The 15,973-nt window shown below is 42.5% G+C and overlaps 1 protein-coding gene across 4 annotated transcripts in view; it reads right to left on the bottom strand.

The window, feature by feature from the left end:
• The window catches only part of PIR (pirin), a 101,215-nt gene that overhangs the window by 45,248 nt on the left and 39,994 nt on the right, over nt 1-15,973 (bottom strand). The gene's annotated exons all lie outside the window — the stretch shown is intronic.

Below are 15,973 nucleotides of genomic sequence, written 5' to 3'. Positions count from 1 at the left end.
TCCTTGCAATGCTTTTAAACTTAGAAAGTCTTTCCCCATGCAAAGGTCACGTGAAATGTTTGCCTGTATCTTTCCAGTTCAAAATTCTTTTAACATTTAATTATTTGATCTATGTCACATTTATTTTCTTGTGAGGTGTGAGATCAGAAGCCAAACTGGTTTCTTTCTATGAATGCTTAATCAGTTGTCCCTGTTGACTTATTCTCTTTTCCCCAACAGATGACCATCTTCTTTATCACGAAGTTCGCACATACACTTGATCTATTTCAGGCAGGTTCTCTTCCTACCAGTCACTAAAAAAAAAGAGCCTCAGTGGAAAAAACTTTATTAGTGGACTAGCTCAGAGGCTTCAACTAAGAGAGGACGATCTACTCCACAGGAGTTCTGGGCACCATCTAGCCCATCACCCATGGGGCTTCCCCATCTCATCTTCCTGCCACGACACTCCTGCTCTCACAGGGCTTTGCACTAGAGAGAAAAACCCACCAACACAGATCTGTTCTCTCCACCACTTACACCTCCATACAACTTAAGAAACTCACTGCCAGATCCACGGCCCCTGTGGGAGAACCATGCCTTCCTCTTTCATCAGGGGATAGCATGCTTTGAGGAAATGAAAAGTAGATTTACCCATTCTTTAAAGCCAAATTCCAACTCTTGTTGAGAACTGGCTGATCCTCTTCAACCAAAGGGTAAGTCTTCTGTCTCCAATCCAAAGCACTCTGATTTCAGAATTCTTCATTATTTTAAAGAATTCTGATAAGGAGTGGGAGAGATTAGTTCCTATCCTTAGTGCCAAAGGTATTGTGGGGAGCATTAAAGCCCTTAATTACATTTTGACATATACATGAAGTGTTACCCAAAGAGAAGACAAGGAACTCATGGGCAAAATGCCAATGACTCAGTATAGGGTGATAGTTAGAGAGGGTCAGACCACATTTTTAACTTTTATCAATAATACAGGATTACAGAAAATCTCGACCATCAAGCTGTCCAGCTGAGCAGCTCTTGTAGATAGCCAAGTTATTCTACAGTCTAGTCTCAAGAGCACCCTTTTTCAAGAAGCATTTTCATCAGTAGGAACAGTCGAGTCCCTCCCCTTCTTACCTTGTGTTTGGGGGAGGGGTCGTGAGGAGAGAAGAGCTAAAGAGGAAGGGAATAAAGATGCTGACAGGACTCATGGTCCCAAATTTAATCAGAGACATGTTCATTGTGGAAGCAGACTTTGATTGCTTCACTCTTTGAGTCAGCATCTTTGCACAAAATTGGGTTACAGACATTCTAAAATTTTTTGGAAAATAAAAAACAGAGAAAGAACAAATGCCCATCTCTTAGATGAATAATCCATCCATAATCCTACAGAGGCTACAGTAAAATAAAATCACAAATGGCCCCTAAATATGCCAACAGGGAAACTTCCTATTGCTTATCTCCCATCCATGGGTAATGTTTTTCAAGGCTAAGTCAGCAAATCTATTAATTGATGCTAGAATATCCCTGACAGAGCTTTATAATGCTTTTAATCTCTATTAGTTACACTTGGTATTTACTAAGGGGCTTTAAGAGTTCTTCTGAGAAAGTACATCGACATGGGAAACTATCTGGCAAACATACGATTTCATAGAGCTCTGCAGACAGACCACAGTGTGGACATGAAGCTTTGACTGTAGGTCTAAGGGGGAATTAATTATGGCACAGGGCTTCTCCTACATAATTGCTTGCAAGATGTTCTGACATGATTGCAGTGTCTGAAGACTAGTGCCTGAAGATACCCTTCTGGTGGAGATAGAAGATGGAGGCTCATTCTGAAGCTTTCCTCCATGAAAATGAGCCAAGGCATTCCCAAACTGGAGAGGGACACACTCAGCAAGTTTATGTACAAGGGCTGAAGGGTGTGATAAAGGCAGACCTACTGTGCAAGTAAAATGGGGCAGACCTGAGTTTGGGTCTAGGTTCCTCCCACATCGAGCCATATGACTCTTGCCCAGTTGAGTTATTGCATCCTCATCTACAATGTGATAGAAGCAGACAGCCGCTCTATCATATCTATTGTTGCCAGACATTATGACTCAAACCCAAGTGCCAGAAACCACAGGAAGAGTAGGTCTTGCCTGGTTCTGAAAATCATCTCATATTGTCAGGAATTCTAGACTCATGCTGCCCTAAGAACTTCATTCACATCTTAATACCTCACAATAACCTCTCAGGAACCTGTCTCTTCCTTGATCAACCCCCAAACTTACTATGCCAACCCATCTGAATGAAGAGTCTTCAAAGTCTCCAAAGTATCAAATAGGGCCTCCTGTCTACCCAGAAACAAGGAGAGAGGAAGTTCCCTACTATTCAGCAATAGTTCTGAGAACCTGAAGAGTTGACAAGGTTGCTGAAGAGCCAGAGACCTAGGGAAGCGGTCAGTACTTATCCCCCATCCAGGGCAGGGAATTGTTCATAATTCCTGGGTGAGGAGGAAGTGGTTAGCTCCTTAGCGAGATGAGGGATGGGTTAAGAATTCCCTCTTTAACATCCATCTCTCCTCTTACGTACTCTCTGTCTTTAAAGTTCCCATGGAAAAGAAACCCACTCTCAGCAGAAAATCTGATTTCTGTTGGGTTGTGCTGAATTGCTAAGGATCTATGTAAGTCTGTGGTTAAGAGCACAAGGTTGGGAGCCAGACATCCAGTCAGAAGGCCAGTTCTGTCACTCCCTAGATGCATAACCTTGGGTGAGTTGACCATCTCATGATGCTCTGGGTCCTTCTCTCATCAGGCTGTTATGAGAATTTGATTGGACACATTTTATGTGTCTCCTCAGAGTCCCTCAGCTTCACTGGCTTCTGAGGCCTTGGCCACCTATGGAGATGTCCCTGCATGCCATGGCTGCTGCCAGTGTTGACACCTCCAGCTACCTCAGCCCCTCCTGGTTGACTGTCAAGTTCTGAATGGCTTCCACCGCCCCCACAGGGGTGGGAGCTACAGCAGCTAGAGTCTGGCCTGACAGACCTCCACACCTAGACTGGAATGAAGACCCAAGCTGCTGGATGGAGTGCGTGGCCTCCTCAGAGGCTACTGGAAGGGCCTGGGGACAGTCTGGAAAGGCAGGGAATTAGCATCCCTGGGGCAGACTTTGGCCAAAGAGGGATGAAAGATGTAAGATGACAGAAAAATTCTTCCTCTTTCTCCTTCATTAGAAAGTTCTGAGCTACAGTTTTCTGAACAGGCCTCCTGTGTCACCAAGCACCTGTTTTGCTTACTGTCTCCCTCACTCCCACCTCCCTGGGTCTGCACATGAGACTTGCCTTAGGCTCTGTTTTCCACAGAACCCAGGTAAAATCAGGAGGAAAAATAACTAATACATGTAAAACACTCAGAGCCTCACTGCACAATACTATCGCCACCACCCCCATGTGGCTACTGAGCACAGGAAATGTGGTGAGTATGAATCAAGATGTGCTGTGTCAAGAAAAAAAAGACAAACTGGGATTTCAAAGACTTAGCACAACAAAAATCTCATTATAATTTTATATTAGTTATATATTGAAAGGACAATATTTTAGATAACGGACTAAAGTATATTACCAAAATTAACTTCAGCTGCTTATTTTTCCTTTTTGAGTGAGTCTACTGAAAATCTTAAACGACATGTGGCTTCCATTATATTTTTATTGGACAGCTCTGACTTTGAATATAGTGCCTTTTAAGCCTGAAAAAGATGTCAGCCATTTTCATTTCTCATCCCAAGAAGGTCTAGAGATTTGCTGTCTGTAAAGCCTAATGATAAGAAGGGGATGTGAGAACAGAAAGTGAGACAGATAAGGGAAAGGGGAACAAATATTTATGAATTACTCTTTCTGTGGTTAGGCACATTATATACCATGCAAATAATTCAACAACTACATCTTCATGTCCCTATTTAGCAGATGAGGAAATGAAGGTGCAAAAGCAAATTTCCCTAAGATCACAGGGCTATCAAACAACGGAACTGAAAGGCAGACCCAGGTTGGCTTGACTCCATAGTCCATGCTCTTTTCAATCTATCATACTGTCAAAGGACTGACTCTCTAATGGTACAGTTTAGATAATGTAGCTGAGATGTTTTGGCATGAGTGAGGACATCCTAGAATCCCTAAATCACCCACACAGGAGATCACCTACACTAAACAAGTTGAAAGCTGTTGCTGGACACAAATCAATCCATCTCTCCTCCTCTCTCTCCCCATCACACACACCCCCACACCCGCACTGTGGGCACATGTAACGCAAGTGGTCATGGCACATGATCACACAAACCCATGAAAACCGCTCTTATTTTGTATTTTTGCTCCATCATTCCCTGGTCCAACCCCATCATCCCAGTGGCTCTCAGTCAAATAATTAGCATTCTTCCACAAGGAACAGTTACACTCGCCTACCATACATGAGTTTCTATTTCCTCCTATCCTTGCCAGCACTTGATAATACCCAACTTCCTGATTTTTGTCAACTTACAGAGTGTAAAGTGGTAGATGATTAGAAAAGACATTTTCCTATGTATTGGTTAGAGGATTACCTTTTCATATTCTTCTCTGACTTCAACAGTTGCCTAGAGGATGTTCTTAAGAGCTGCTGTCCAGAGTTGCCACCAACACAAGCATCTGACTTCTCAAGAAGGCACAAATGTCTCACCTCAAAGAATGGGAGACTATGGATACATGGCTTCATCCTCCCAACTATGTTGATGCTCTGGCCTGGCCACATACATCAGTGTTCTGCAGATGTAACTGCTCTAGAGCTTGGAGATTTGCTTGTTCAACAAGGTCTCATGGAACCAGGCCTGGTATTACTGTAAATGTAGGTCCTATTGTTTTAGGGATATTTTTTAAAGGCAAATGAGAACTGGATAGAATGAATTTAAGTTTAGCAGTCCTGATGGAGCCACATCAAGTCCAGGAGGGCAATCCAGGCTACTGTGCTTATAAAGAAAAAGAAAATCCATGTTCTACTGAAGCAGAGCAGAATTTAAATTGGGTGAAAAGCCTTTGGGATTTTATTTAGAATGGAATTTTATTTTATTTTTTTTCACATTCACATCAGAATTTTTTTTAATTTATTTATTTTTTATTTTACTTTACAATTCTGTATTGGTTTTGCCATACATTGACATGAATCCACCACGGTTGTACATGTGTTCCCAAACCTGAACCCCCCTCCCACCCACCTCCCCACAACATCTTAGAATGGAATTTTAAATTATAATTTCTTTTGATTTGGTTTATAAAGGCAAGGAGTTTTAGATCAGAATCTGACTTTCTTCTTAGAGATTTGATGATGGGATCTGTTCAAATTTGGAATATTTTAACATCTAGATATTTCTTATGCTATCACTCGGGCTTTTCATACACCACTCAACCTGGCTGCATATATTTTTGACAGGGAAATAAGACAGGGAGTCAATGTGCAGCCTAGAATATGTGGTATACCTTGATGTTAAGAAAAGACTCTCTGTGCCCATTTCAAAACTTTCTGGTTAGCCCAGCTTATCCCAGACAGCAGAAGTCTGTTTTGGTGGGAGGAGGTCCAGGCTGATAAATTTCTCCTTTCCTTCCCTGAGGGGAGCACTCATTGCTAAGTGTCAAATCCAATAGGCTAACAGAATGAAACACTGGGGAATATGGTGGGAGCCTCCAGACCCTTCCCTGATGTCCCCAGGAGGCAACTGCCAGCTGCTCTTTGCCCTCCTTACTCATCCCTGGGGGTGGAGGGGAGGGGGAAGGATGGTACTCTCTTGATGAGGGTAACCTGAGGAAGTACACATGCTCAGCTCACACCCTTCTGGGCTTTTCCTTTTTTCTTTCCTCTCTCTCTCCTTCTGCCATGAAATAATAAGTCTGCCTCTGAAAAGGACGTCTATGACTATCCAGCTCTGCCTAGACATGTGTAACAAAGTAGGGAAGTAGTAGGAAGCCCCCAAGGTCTCAGACACAAGTCACTTGTTCTTCTCCAGATCTGACTAGTAACAAAGATGGTATTGGGTTTCCCTGGTGGCTCAGTGGTAAAGAATCTGCCTGTAATGCAGGAGATCCAGGTTCAATCTCTGGGTCAGAAAGCTTCTGTGGAGGAGGGCATGGCAGTCCACTCCAGTATTCTTGCCTGGAGAATCCCATGGACAGTGGAGCCTGGCAGGCTACAGTCCATGGGGTCACAAAAAGTTGGACACGACTGAAGCGACTGAGCACACACACGTGCACAAAGATGCTATTTGGACCTCCACCCAGCCGACTTCTCCGAGTCTACCTTGCAATTCATTCCGAGGTTGGGATGTGAAGGAGGCTGATCTTCTGATCTTCTCCTGCACCTCAACTCCCTACATCTGACTTCTGCCCAATTCTAAGTCCTCTCTGCTGCTTTTGTCTGGTTGATGGACTCTTGTCAGTTAAAACCTATGAAAACATTTAATCACAGTCACCAGGAACTCTCACTCAAAACTTCTTTTGGACTAATCAGTAACAGATGGCCTTAAATCACTACCTGATGCTGGGAAAATCCACCAGACAAGTGCCCACAGTTACTCAGAGACACTCAAATTCTCTGAGGCAGACAAAGATGTAGCTGGGTACTGACTCCTGACAAGCTGAGCAGCCACAGCCAGGCATGTGAGGAAAACTGGCCAGAGGCAGGGGTCTGAAGGTGGTGGGAAAGAAGAGCCTTGTTCTGGGTTTCAAAATGGTTTCCTTCCAACTGAAGCATTTAAATTTTTCCAATTGCTATTCATAGTTGGACCAGGAAAGAAAATTTGGGGCCATCATGGTTTCCTTCCATAATGTTAAAAAATAATCATCTACATGGAAGCAAAGAGAGCAAGGGGGCTTCATGAGGGGCTTAAGGTTTCATGAAAAAGAAGGAAATTAACATTATTTTATTCTTTATTGAACCTGGAGCTTATTCAATCCATGCTGTGTTCCAAATGGAACCCCTCCAGTTTCCACATGGATGGCTCCTACAGACAGTGCTGTGAATGTACTGTATCTTTGAGATTTTGTTTTGGTTTTGATCATGCAGAGAGGGAGAGAAAAGGCAGAGGGGGCAGAAGAGCAATTATGCCAGGTGAAACATCTTTGATACATTCATAATTAAAGACATTCGAGAATGACATGGACAAGTTAAAAAGAGAGAGAGAGAAATTACCACGTTACAAGAAAAGCTTCACATGATAAAAATGATTAACCATTTTCATGCTTAAAACAATGGGCATAAGTTTTGAAGGCCTCCTCAAAGCATTGTTATTCCACTGGCCACGGACACCTGTGAACAGCATTACTTTCACTCATGCTATCTCCTTTGTACTGTCTAGATTCTTTCCATCCTTCTTTGCCAGGCCAGTTGGCTCCGAGATTCAGGCCTGCTGTTTCTGTCCCTTCCAGACTGGGCTGAGTCTCCCGTCTGTTCTGCCTTCCCCTAAACCCGCCATGTATACTAGCCTGGTGACCCAGCAGAGTATACTCATGTTAGCAGTGAATATGTCTATCCTTCCACCATGCCCTTCCAGCTCCCTAATATTTTTCCTCTTTTCCCTCACATCTTCACAGAGTTTTACACAAAGATGGCCCTCAGTAACACACTGAACTATGGTGGTATAAATACCTTCCTGAAAAACCCTCCTAATTTCCCAATGACCAGCACAGGAGTCCTTCCAGGAATGCTGGGATCTGACAGTTTCCTTGTTTTATTAAGAGTATGTGCAATAGCCCATGGTCTGCAATGAATGATGAAGAGGATTCCCTCTGGCTTGAAGACCACACATGCTCCTCTTTTACAGAGTCATCCCCATCCATGATTTACAGCCCATTAAAGCTGAACACTTTTCTTATTTCTCTTGGAGAAATATACCTGTACCTATAGCTGACCACAGGAAAATTCTTAATGAAGCTTCAAGTAATCAGAATTCTACTGACACTAAATTTACTCTTCACATTTTAGTGTGACTTTGCTCAAACTGTTCAAAAGCCACATAATCCCAAGGATTTGTGCTTTGGTCAAAATAAAGTATGGTGTTTGTAGCTCTCAATGGTGTAGCTTTATATATGCCAGTACCAGTTTTTAAAATACCAATATCCACTTCATTTAAACCCACAAGAACTCAGTTTTTAACGCAATAGGCAAGAACCTCTGACACTGTCCTGTTTTCCTTCACTGTGGTTAGAAAAACTCTGTACTGTGTTCTGGGAAAAGACTTCTTATATCCCAAAAGGACAAGCCTTGACAGCCAGAGAAATGATTCTAATGACAGGGAAAGTGTCTGCTCACCTTTCCTGAAGGTGATACCTTGCTTTTTAGAGCTTTCATTATGCCCTTAGTCTAAATCCCTTACTAATTTGTAACCCTCATTAGTAATGGCCAACAACGTATGGATGGTTCAGGAAATAACTTTTGGTTTAAAAGTACTTATTCAAAATTCATTTATTGGCAGAAGAGAGCTTGTTGACACCACTGGAATGTTCTAGCTAAGTGACTAGGTTGGCAGGGACATCTTAAAGGAATAAGAACATCTGGCACCCTTCGTGCACACCAAGAATGGTATTTCTGGGGTGAATGGGCTGCCCTGGGCAAGAGCAGCCTTCTGTAGAGCTGATGTGAACAGATCCTGACCACTGTTTATTTGAACATTCCTAACTGCAAGTGAAATGCCAACTATGGCTGCCAACTCAGGACAAGTTCTCTGGTGTCTTCCTATTTACTGAACAAGACTAACAGACCTAACTGAGCCTGGTCTCAACACTCAATCAGAACCAAGATTTGCACTTGTCTGTGCAACAAGGCTGGTCATCTGCTTGGGCTACTGGGCCAGTGATGGGGCGGGTCCTACAGAATGAAGGGCTTTGTGAAATGTGAGTTGAGACAGGGCTGCACACAGCACCCCACCCGACCTTACCCTCAAACTATGCTACTGAAAACCCTGAGAGAGAGGGATGCAGGAATATATATACAACCAAGGTCAACCTCAGGTAAAATCTGGGTCTTAGGTTTGTGTTTCCTTTCTTCCAATATTTCACATAGTCTCCTCTTGCCCTGTTGCAGCTCCACCAGGATCTGGCTGCTTCTGGTTGCCTCTGCAGCCTCCCATCAAGATTCCCCCCAAAACCAGTGCACCCCTAGCATCCAAGTCTTTTCTATAAGCCATTACAAGACAGGACCCCTGCCCTCTCGTTCTCCTTTCTTTCTCTTTCTCTCTCCATCCACACAAGCAAAACTACTTCTCTGTCCTCCAGACTACCATGGAAGCTTTACACATTGCTGTTTTAGCATTTCTGGTGTCACATGCTACTTCTGATGTTGGCCCATTTCTCCCCCCAGCTAGACGGTGACCTTATTTGAGGACCCACTGTATCTTATTCACATTGTAGCTCCAGGGCACTGTGTACTGTACAAACAACAGGCGTCTGATGACTGAATGCACAGAACTCATAAAGAAATGGGCCCTGTGAATTAAATGATAACAGTCAGTCCCCAAATCCCCTGAATGATGAAGACACGATGGCTGCATAGGCCTATGGCAGCTAAGAAGGCTTCACTAAAGTAGAGGGGACCTGGGTTGGACCTTGATGATGACTAGTGAGCAGATGGAAATGGTAAAATTCTCTCCACATGTCTATGGGCTTCACACTTGACAGTAACTTTTCCCTGAACTGCTCTGTTTCCCCCTTGTCCTGTGTCAAAGGGAGACCAGGAGACTCTCTGCCTGGTGTGGTAGCTCCTTTCCTCTCTCCCCACACTCACTCATTAAAATATTTATTTAAAATCTGAAAATGAAAATTCAGCCTGAATTTATTTAGATGCTTGTGAATTTGTTAGGAAGAACTTTTTAAAAAACCATTCCTCATAGCGTCTAATTAAACATGGACCATAAAAGAAAAAGCAATGGAAATAAAACCCAGAGGAAAAGGAAACTGTTGTCAGACAGTAAGACAAAACCGCATCATTAAAAATCTTAAATGCCTACAATGATCAAATTATATTAGGTTTCCATAAATTGCCTCTTAGAGATAATGGCCATCCATTAAAAAATATTTAGTATTTAATATAACATTGAGTATCACAGTATTTTTATAAGCTCTTTTATATTTGTACCTATTTTTCTTATACTGAAAAATCCTAATTCCTAAAAATGTTAACAAACTTACTCATTTGTTTTATTTCTTAATATGTACAGAACCATTTTAAAATTGTAATGCCAACATTAACAATACAAATATAAAATGAAGCTTAAAACTTTTTATGTTTTTGCCTTTAGAATATACCCCACTCAAACTGTACACCCAGAAAACTGTGTTTAAAAGCCCTTAAAATAAGTATTTTCTCTGTGTGGTCTGAGATCTTTACACAAATTTTTAGGCTCTTCATTTGTTTCTGCTTGGTTTTAAGGTTTGGGGTTTTTTTTTTCCTTCTGGTTTAACTTGCTTTAAATATGTAAATATTTACATCTTTCAAAATTAAAAAAAAAAAGACATACTGAGAAAAGTCTCAGGTTCATCCTTAATCTCCCTCCAACCCAAAGGGAATTTTTTTTTAATGTCCAGTTTTTAAGTTTATCACAGAGTGCTCTGCTGATTTAGAAATAAAAACAATTAACAGAGAGGCCTTTGGAAGAGAGGAGTCCTTTCTGAGCAAGTGTCGTTTTCCCTGTTTGCTCTTGAGCCAGCTGGACCCTGTTACCCAGATCCCTTTGTCAAAAACCCACCGCCCCACTTGCAACCTCCCCTACTGGGAGATTAGCCAGTCTTCTTTCTCAAACTAGATTCATGAACTTGCTGGAATACTTCAAAGAAAAAAAGAAGAGTTCCTGTGCTACCTGCTTACAAGATTTATTGACTTTTAAATGATGCCTTGAGAAGTTGTTGTTCTGGGCTTGGGAAAGAAAGAGAGGCCTCCCGTGGGAGGGGGTCAGCTTTCCCCTCATCACCAAGGGAACAGAAGGTAGCTCACAAAGGCTAGGGGGGAGGCGAGCTGAGAATCTGGTGCCAACTCTGAAGTCGGCAAGATCTATTTCACACTGCCAGTCCAATTTTTAAAACTTCACATTTCCCCTGAAAGACCTAAATGGAAATAATGTAAAAATGTTCTAAGTCTACTTCCCAGTGTTACTGCCCAAAACCCACTGACATTTGGACAAGCTATAAAATTATTTCCTCGAAAGCTACATAAACTACATATTTTTCAATCAAATTAAGGTAAAGGGGAGACTGATGAAATTCTAGATTGATGATAAAGTGTTGCAAATAACTTTGTGCCCTTGGAGTTTCCCAGATGAAAACAAAAGCTGGCAAGTAGTATGTTGGGCAGCGGTTTCTCTCTTTCCGGTCTAGGAAAAGGCATGTGTGGTCACCAGTGGACTGCCACAGCCTGGAGACACCCTCAGCTCTTCGAATCAGAGGTGACAATCACAGGCTTGGTTACAGATCACATGCCAGCCCATAACATGGGCTAATTAGTGAGCAGGCTGTTTTTTGGGCCAAGGGACATGAGGTCTGCCAGTGCCGGCCAGGGCTAAACTGGGGCCCAGAAGGCAGAGCGCCCACAGGGACGCACTGAAAGCCAGTAAGTACATCACAACTCCATGTCAAGCCATGCCCTGAAACACACAGGAGAGATGTTACTGCAGGCAATGAAACACCTGTCTGTGGACCCCCAAAGGGAACCATGAACCTCCAAACCTCTGCTCAGTGATCGTTGTCACTGCTTGAATTTAAGAAACCTGCAGGAAATAATCTTTGTCTTGCAGAACAGCCCAAAATTCATATTTAAAGGGAAAAAAAAATCAATCTGGTTTTTACTTCCCTGCTTCCGAACCCCTTAAATAGTTTATTTCATTGGAAACTAGAATTTAGCTAATTTTATTGTTCTCTCAACTTTTTAGTTAGCTTAAACTAAGCTTACTGCAGTCATTCTTAATCCCTACATTGTCCATCTTACTACTTTACCCTTGCTTCTCACAATCCAGCGTTCATTTACATTTTAATTTCACTTCTGCACCCGGCAAATATTTACTGATTGCCTTGTATGTATCAGGCACTGTTTCAGGTGCTGGGGGCACAGTGGTAAACAAGATTTGAGCAAATTACATGAGATGTTTGGCAAATTCTTTTGGAAAGTGAATTTTTAAAAGGTTTGGTTATCCAATACATGAATATACAGTCTGCTCGTCAGAAGGAAGCTTCTTCTTGTTATGTCTGTAGGCCATGTGAATGCTGCACAAAGCTTCTGCAAAGAAGTAAAAGCAGCAACCAGTTCTAGAGGCCTTACTCTACACCAGGGATAGATTTAAGTTTTTTACCTGTATTAACCAAGTTAATCCTCCCAAGGACCCTCTGAGTCATTATAACGATCTCCATTTTACAGATAAGAAAACTGAGGCCCAGCAAGCTTACATGACTTCACTAAAGGCAGTCAGTAGTGGAACTGGCCTTGAACTCAATAACCTGGCTCCAGATCGCCTTTTTCTGATCCTGGTGGGGCTGAGGCCTCCTTAACATTTGCTTCTGACACAATGGAATTTTAAACAGCAGGAGGCAAGAAGAGGCATTTGTTGGGGAAAGAATCATGTCTGAGAGAGAACTGGCAATAAATATTCCTGACTGGCTGCCTGATACAGATGGAATGAAGTTTGGAGAATTTCATACTCTCATGAAATAAACATGTGATTTTTGACCTTCCAGAAGTGACAGAAACTATTCAAAGTATCCCATTTTTATCTTTTCCCCCTTTCAGCCTTCACTTTAGATGATGCTCTCCTGGCAGAATCTTCCTCAAAATTGGCCATGGCTTCTCAAGAGCTGAGGAAATGCTCAGACACATATAACTGGGAAAACAGGGACACATCTACCTTTGGGATTATGACAAGGCCAGTCGTACTGCTTGCAAAAGCTTCCAGCATTCTGCAACAGACTCCCTCGTGACTTCTGTGGCTGTGGGAACTGAAGTCCAAAAAGGTTAAAAGATTTGCCAAAAGCCACAGAGCTGGACCATAACATCTTCTATAGGCACCTAACCAAACTGTCCCTTGTGATAAGTCAACTCCCGTGTCTTGGATCTCAGGGGTGTCACACATGTTACAAACCATGGTCCCCAGACCACAGCATCAGCATCACCAGGAAGCCAGTTAGAAATGGAGATTCTCAGGCATCACCCAGCTCTGCTGAATCAGAATCTGCATTTTAACAAGAGCCCCAAGAAACCCAGGTGAATATTAAAACTGGAGAACACTGGAATGGTCACTAATTCCATTTCTAGATATTTAAGTTGTTGGGAAAGGAACTGTTGGTGACTCTTGGTTGGTTATAAGCGTATCAGTCTCTTGAAAGGTATGTTCTCAGCCTCATCTCATGATTTAACTTAAAATTATCTTCCTGATGCAAAACAACCGTCATTTGTTTTTATGGTAGATCTAGACTTTTAAAGATCCAATCATTCCTTTGTAAGCAGATACTAAAGCTTCAAGTGTGCAAAACGACATTTCTTATGAGACCCACAATTAAATAGTCAAGAGCCTTCCGTGTGTACAAGGATTCATGCTAGTGTCTTTTCCTCAGAGCAGGTTAAAGACTTTTCCCAAATCCCAGCAAGTCCTTTTAGCATAGACCACACACAGAAATCTCAGCCAAGCTTCTGCCCAAGTTAACACAAATAATCAAAATAATAATAAAATAGCTACCATTTACATGGTGCTTACAACACATCTGATGCTGTTTTGACACTTTGAGTATTAAAACTCACTTTTAAACTTTTCAGTATTAAATTTTTGAGTATTAAAAAATCACTTAATCCTTACAGCAATCATGTGTTACAGATGAGAACAATGGAGCACAGAGAAGTTCAGCGGTTTGCCATAAGCCACACAGCTGATTCATGGTGGGGATTCTAATCCAGCTCGTCTATGTCTCCAGAGTCCATGCCACTAACCATAGCACCACACTGCCTCTCAGAGTCCAAATGATTGCTGCCCAGGCTTTCAAGACTCCTTTATTCAAATGTTCTCATAATAAAGATTGATCACTTATTTAGGAGAATGTAATTCACTTCAGAGATTTTACTTGACAAAGGGAAAAAGAGAGGCCAGCAGCTACCAAGACATTATTTCACTAAGTTAAAACATTACTTCTAGTCTCTAATTCTTGGTTGGGATTGCAAGACCAGGCAGTCTGCTGCTAGGAAGTGCTTTAAAATGTCCTTCTGCCTGTAACTGGAACCAGCTCTGACATTAAAACTGCATTGTATTTTCTGTAAATGAGAAGCAGTTGTAAATACTAAGGATTCATGATGTTACTAACTTCTCTTTTCAGCTGCAGATAGCTCCACTTTTTTGGTAAGAGAAATCTTAAAGACAATCCCAATACACGTGACTGGGCAAAGTCTTGTGCTTTGGTTGAAACACAGAGAGGGAAATCCTTTGACCTTTAACATTGGCCTCAGGATCCCCAGAAGGCCCATCCCTGGAGTCCTGAAAATACAGAATGAAAACTGCCATGGGAAATGGAGTGAAAGGCCTCTCCTCTGCACCAATTCAGCTCTCTTAGACCCTCCATGTCCTCTGCCTTGTACCTGTAAAGATCTCTCTGTAGAGCTGAAGAGAAGGAAACCCTGGATGCACAGTTGAGAAGGGTGCTGCCCAGTGCTTGGCAACGTATGAATGGGTCACAGAAACACAAGGAAGGGCAACTTTTTCAACCACAAAGTGAAGACAGAGGCCTGCCAGGGCACAGGCAGCAGTCAGTTATCAATGCTTAATAGGGAATGAAGTTTGATATGCTTTTCCTCAATCGCTTCTATTTGCACTGGAACAAGGCAAGGATGCAGGACAGGAAGGAACTGCAGTTGCAGCGCAGGATATATAAAAACCAGTAAGTCCTCACCAATAATCACGACTAACTTGCTAACCACGAGGTGCATCCCACTGCCCAGCCACCATCCCTGTGGGTGCATATAAACAAAATTTACATTTATTTAAATTAGCATTTAAAATAGCTTTAAGGGCTGGTTGTACAAAGAATTGCAAAGTGGGTCCCCATATGTTGATGCCACTGAACAGGTTAACAGACAACCAAAAATAGACAACAGGTAGCAAGCGGGGAACTGGAGGTCTCAGCCCCTCCCAGATCCCCCTTTCCATCCTTTTTAACCATTTCTGTGCCACCCAGCCCAAACCAATGGCTGTAAGTAATAACTTGGGGAAAGGGAGCGCAAAAGCCCAGCTCCCTTGCCAGGGGTAGGGCAGACTGATCCTCCTGAGTCTGAATCCTCTTTGGGACTCTGCCTGAGATGACACCCTTGCTTGGCTACCTTCCCTTTCCTGTCCAGGTTCCTGTTTCTGTTCCCCAAGGGACACTCCCTTTAAAACCACTGCCAGAGGAGTGCTCACCTCTGGGTCTGCCTCTGTGGAACCTCACCTAAGAGACCACACGACCCAGCTCAGTATCTAGGAACCCAGGCTCCCGGGAAGCAGGTATGCGACTGACACAGTCCTGAACATACCCTTTCCGTACCAACATCTGTCCATGAAATTTAGCTGAAATTGATCTCATTCGATTAAAAGGTGGGACCCAGAAGCGAAATATAAAGTCTCAGTTAAGAAGAATGTATAAGACATAAAGGGCTTCACAGGAGGAGAAGGGGATGACAGAGGATGAGATGAGTTGGATGGTATCACCAACTCAATGGACATGAGTTTGAGCAAACTCTGGGAGATGGTGAGGGACAGGGAAGCCTGGTGTGCTGTGGTCTGTGGGGTCACAAACAGCCGGACACAACTGAGGGACTGAACGACAATAAGACACAAATGGATTAAATAAATGTTCAAGTCAATTAAAAAAAAAACCCTTTCTATGATGTAGCAATATATGGTCCTTACTAAGTTGAGCACAAATAATTTAAATATATCTTCAGGGAGTAGAGTCAGTTTTGGATTTTGATTCTGAAACATACTGTTCTAATCTAAGACTATACCATAA

Source organism: Oryx dammah, unplaced genomic scaffold, assembly GCF_014754425.2.
Source record: "Oryx dammah isolate SB20612 unplaced genomic scaffold, SCBI_Odam_1.1 HiC_scaffold_23, whole genome shotgun sequence".
In the NCBI taxonomy this organism is placed as follows: Eukaryota; Metazoa; Chordata; class Mammalia; order Artiodactyla; family Bovidae; genus Oryx; species Oryx dammah.
This window is presented reverse-complemented; position numbering and strand designations above follow the sequence as displayed.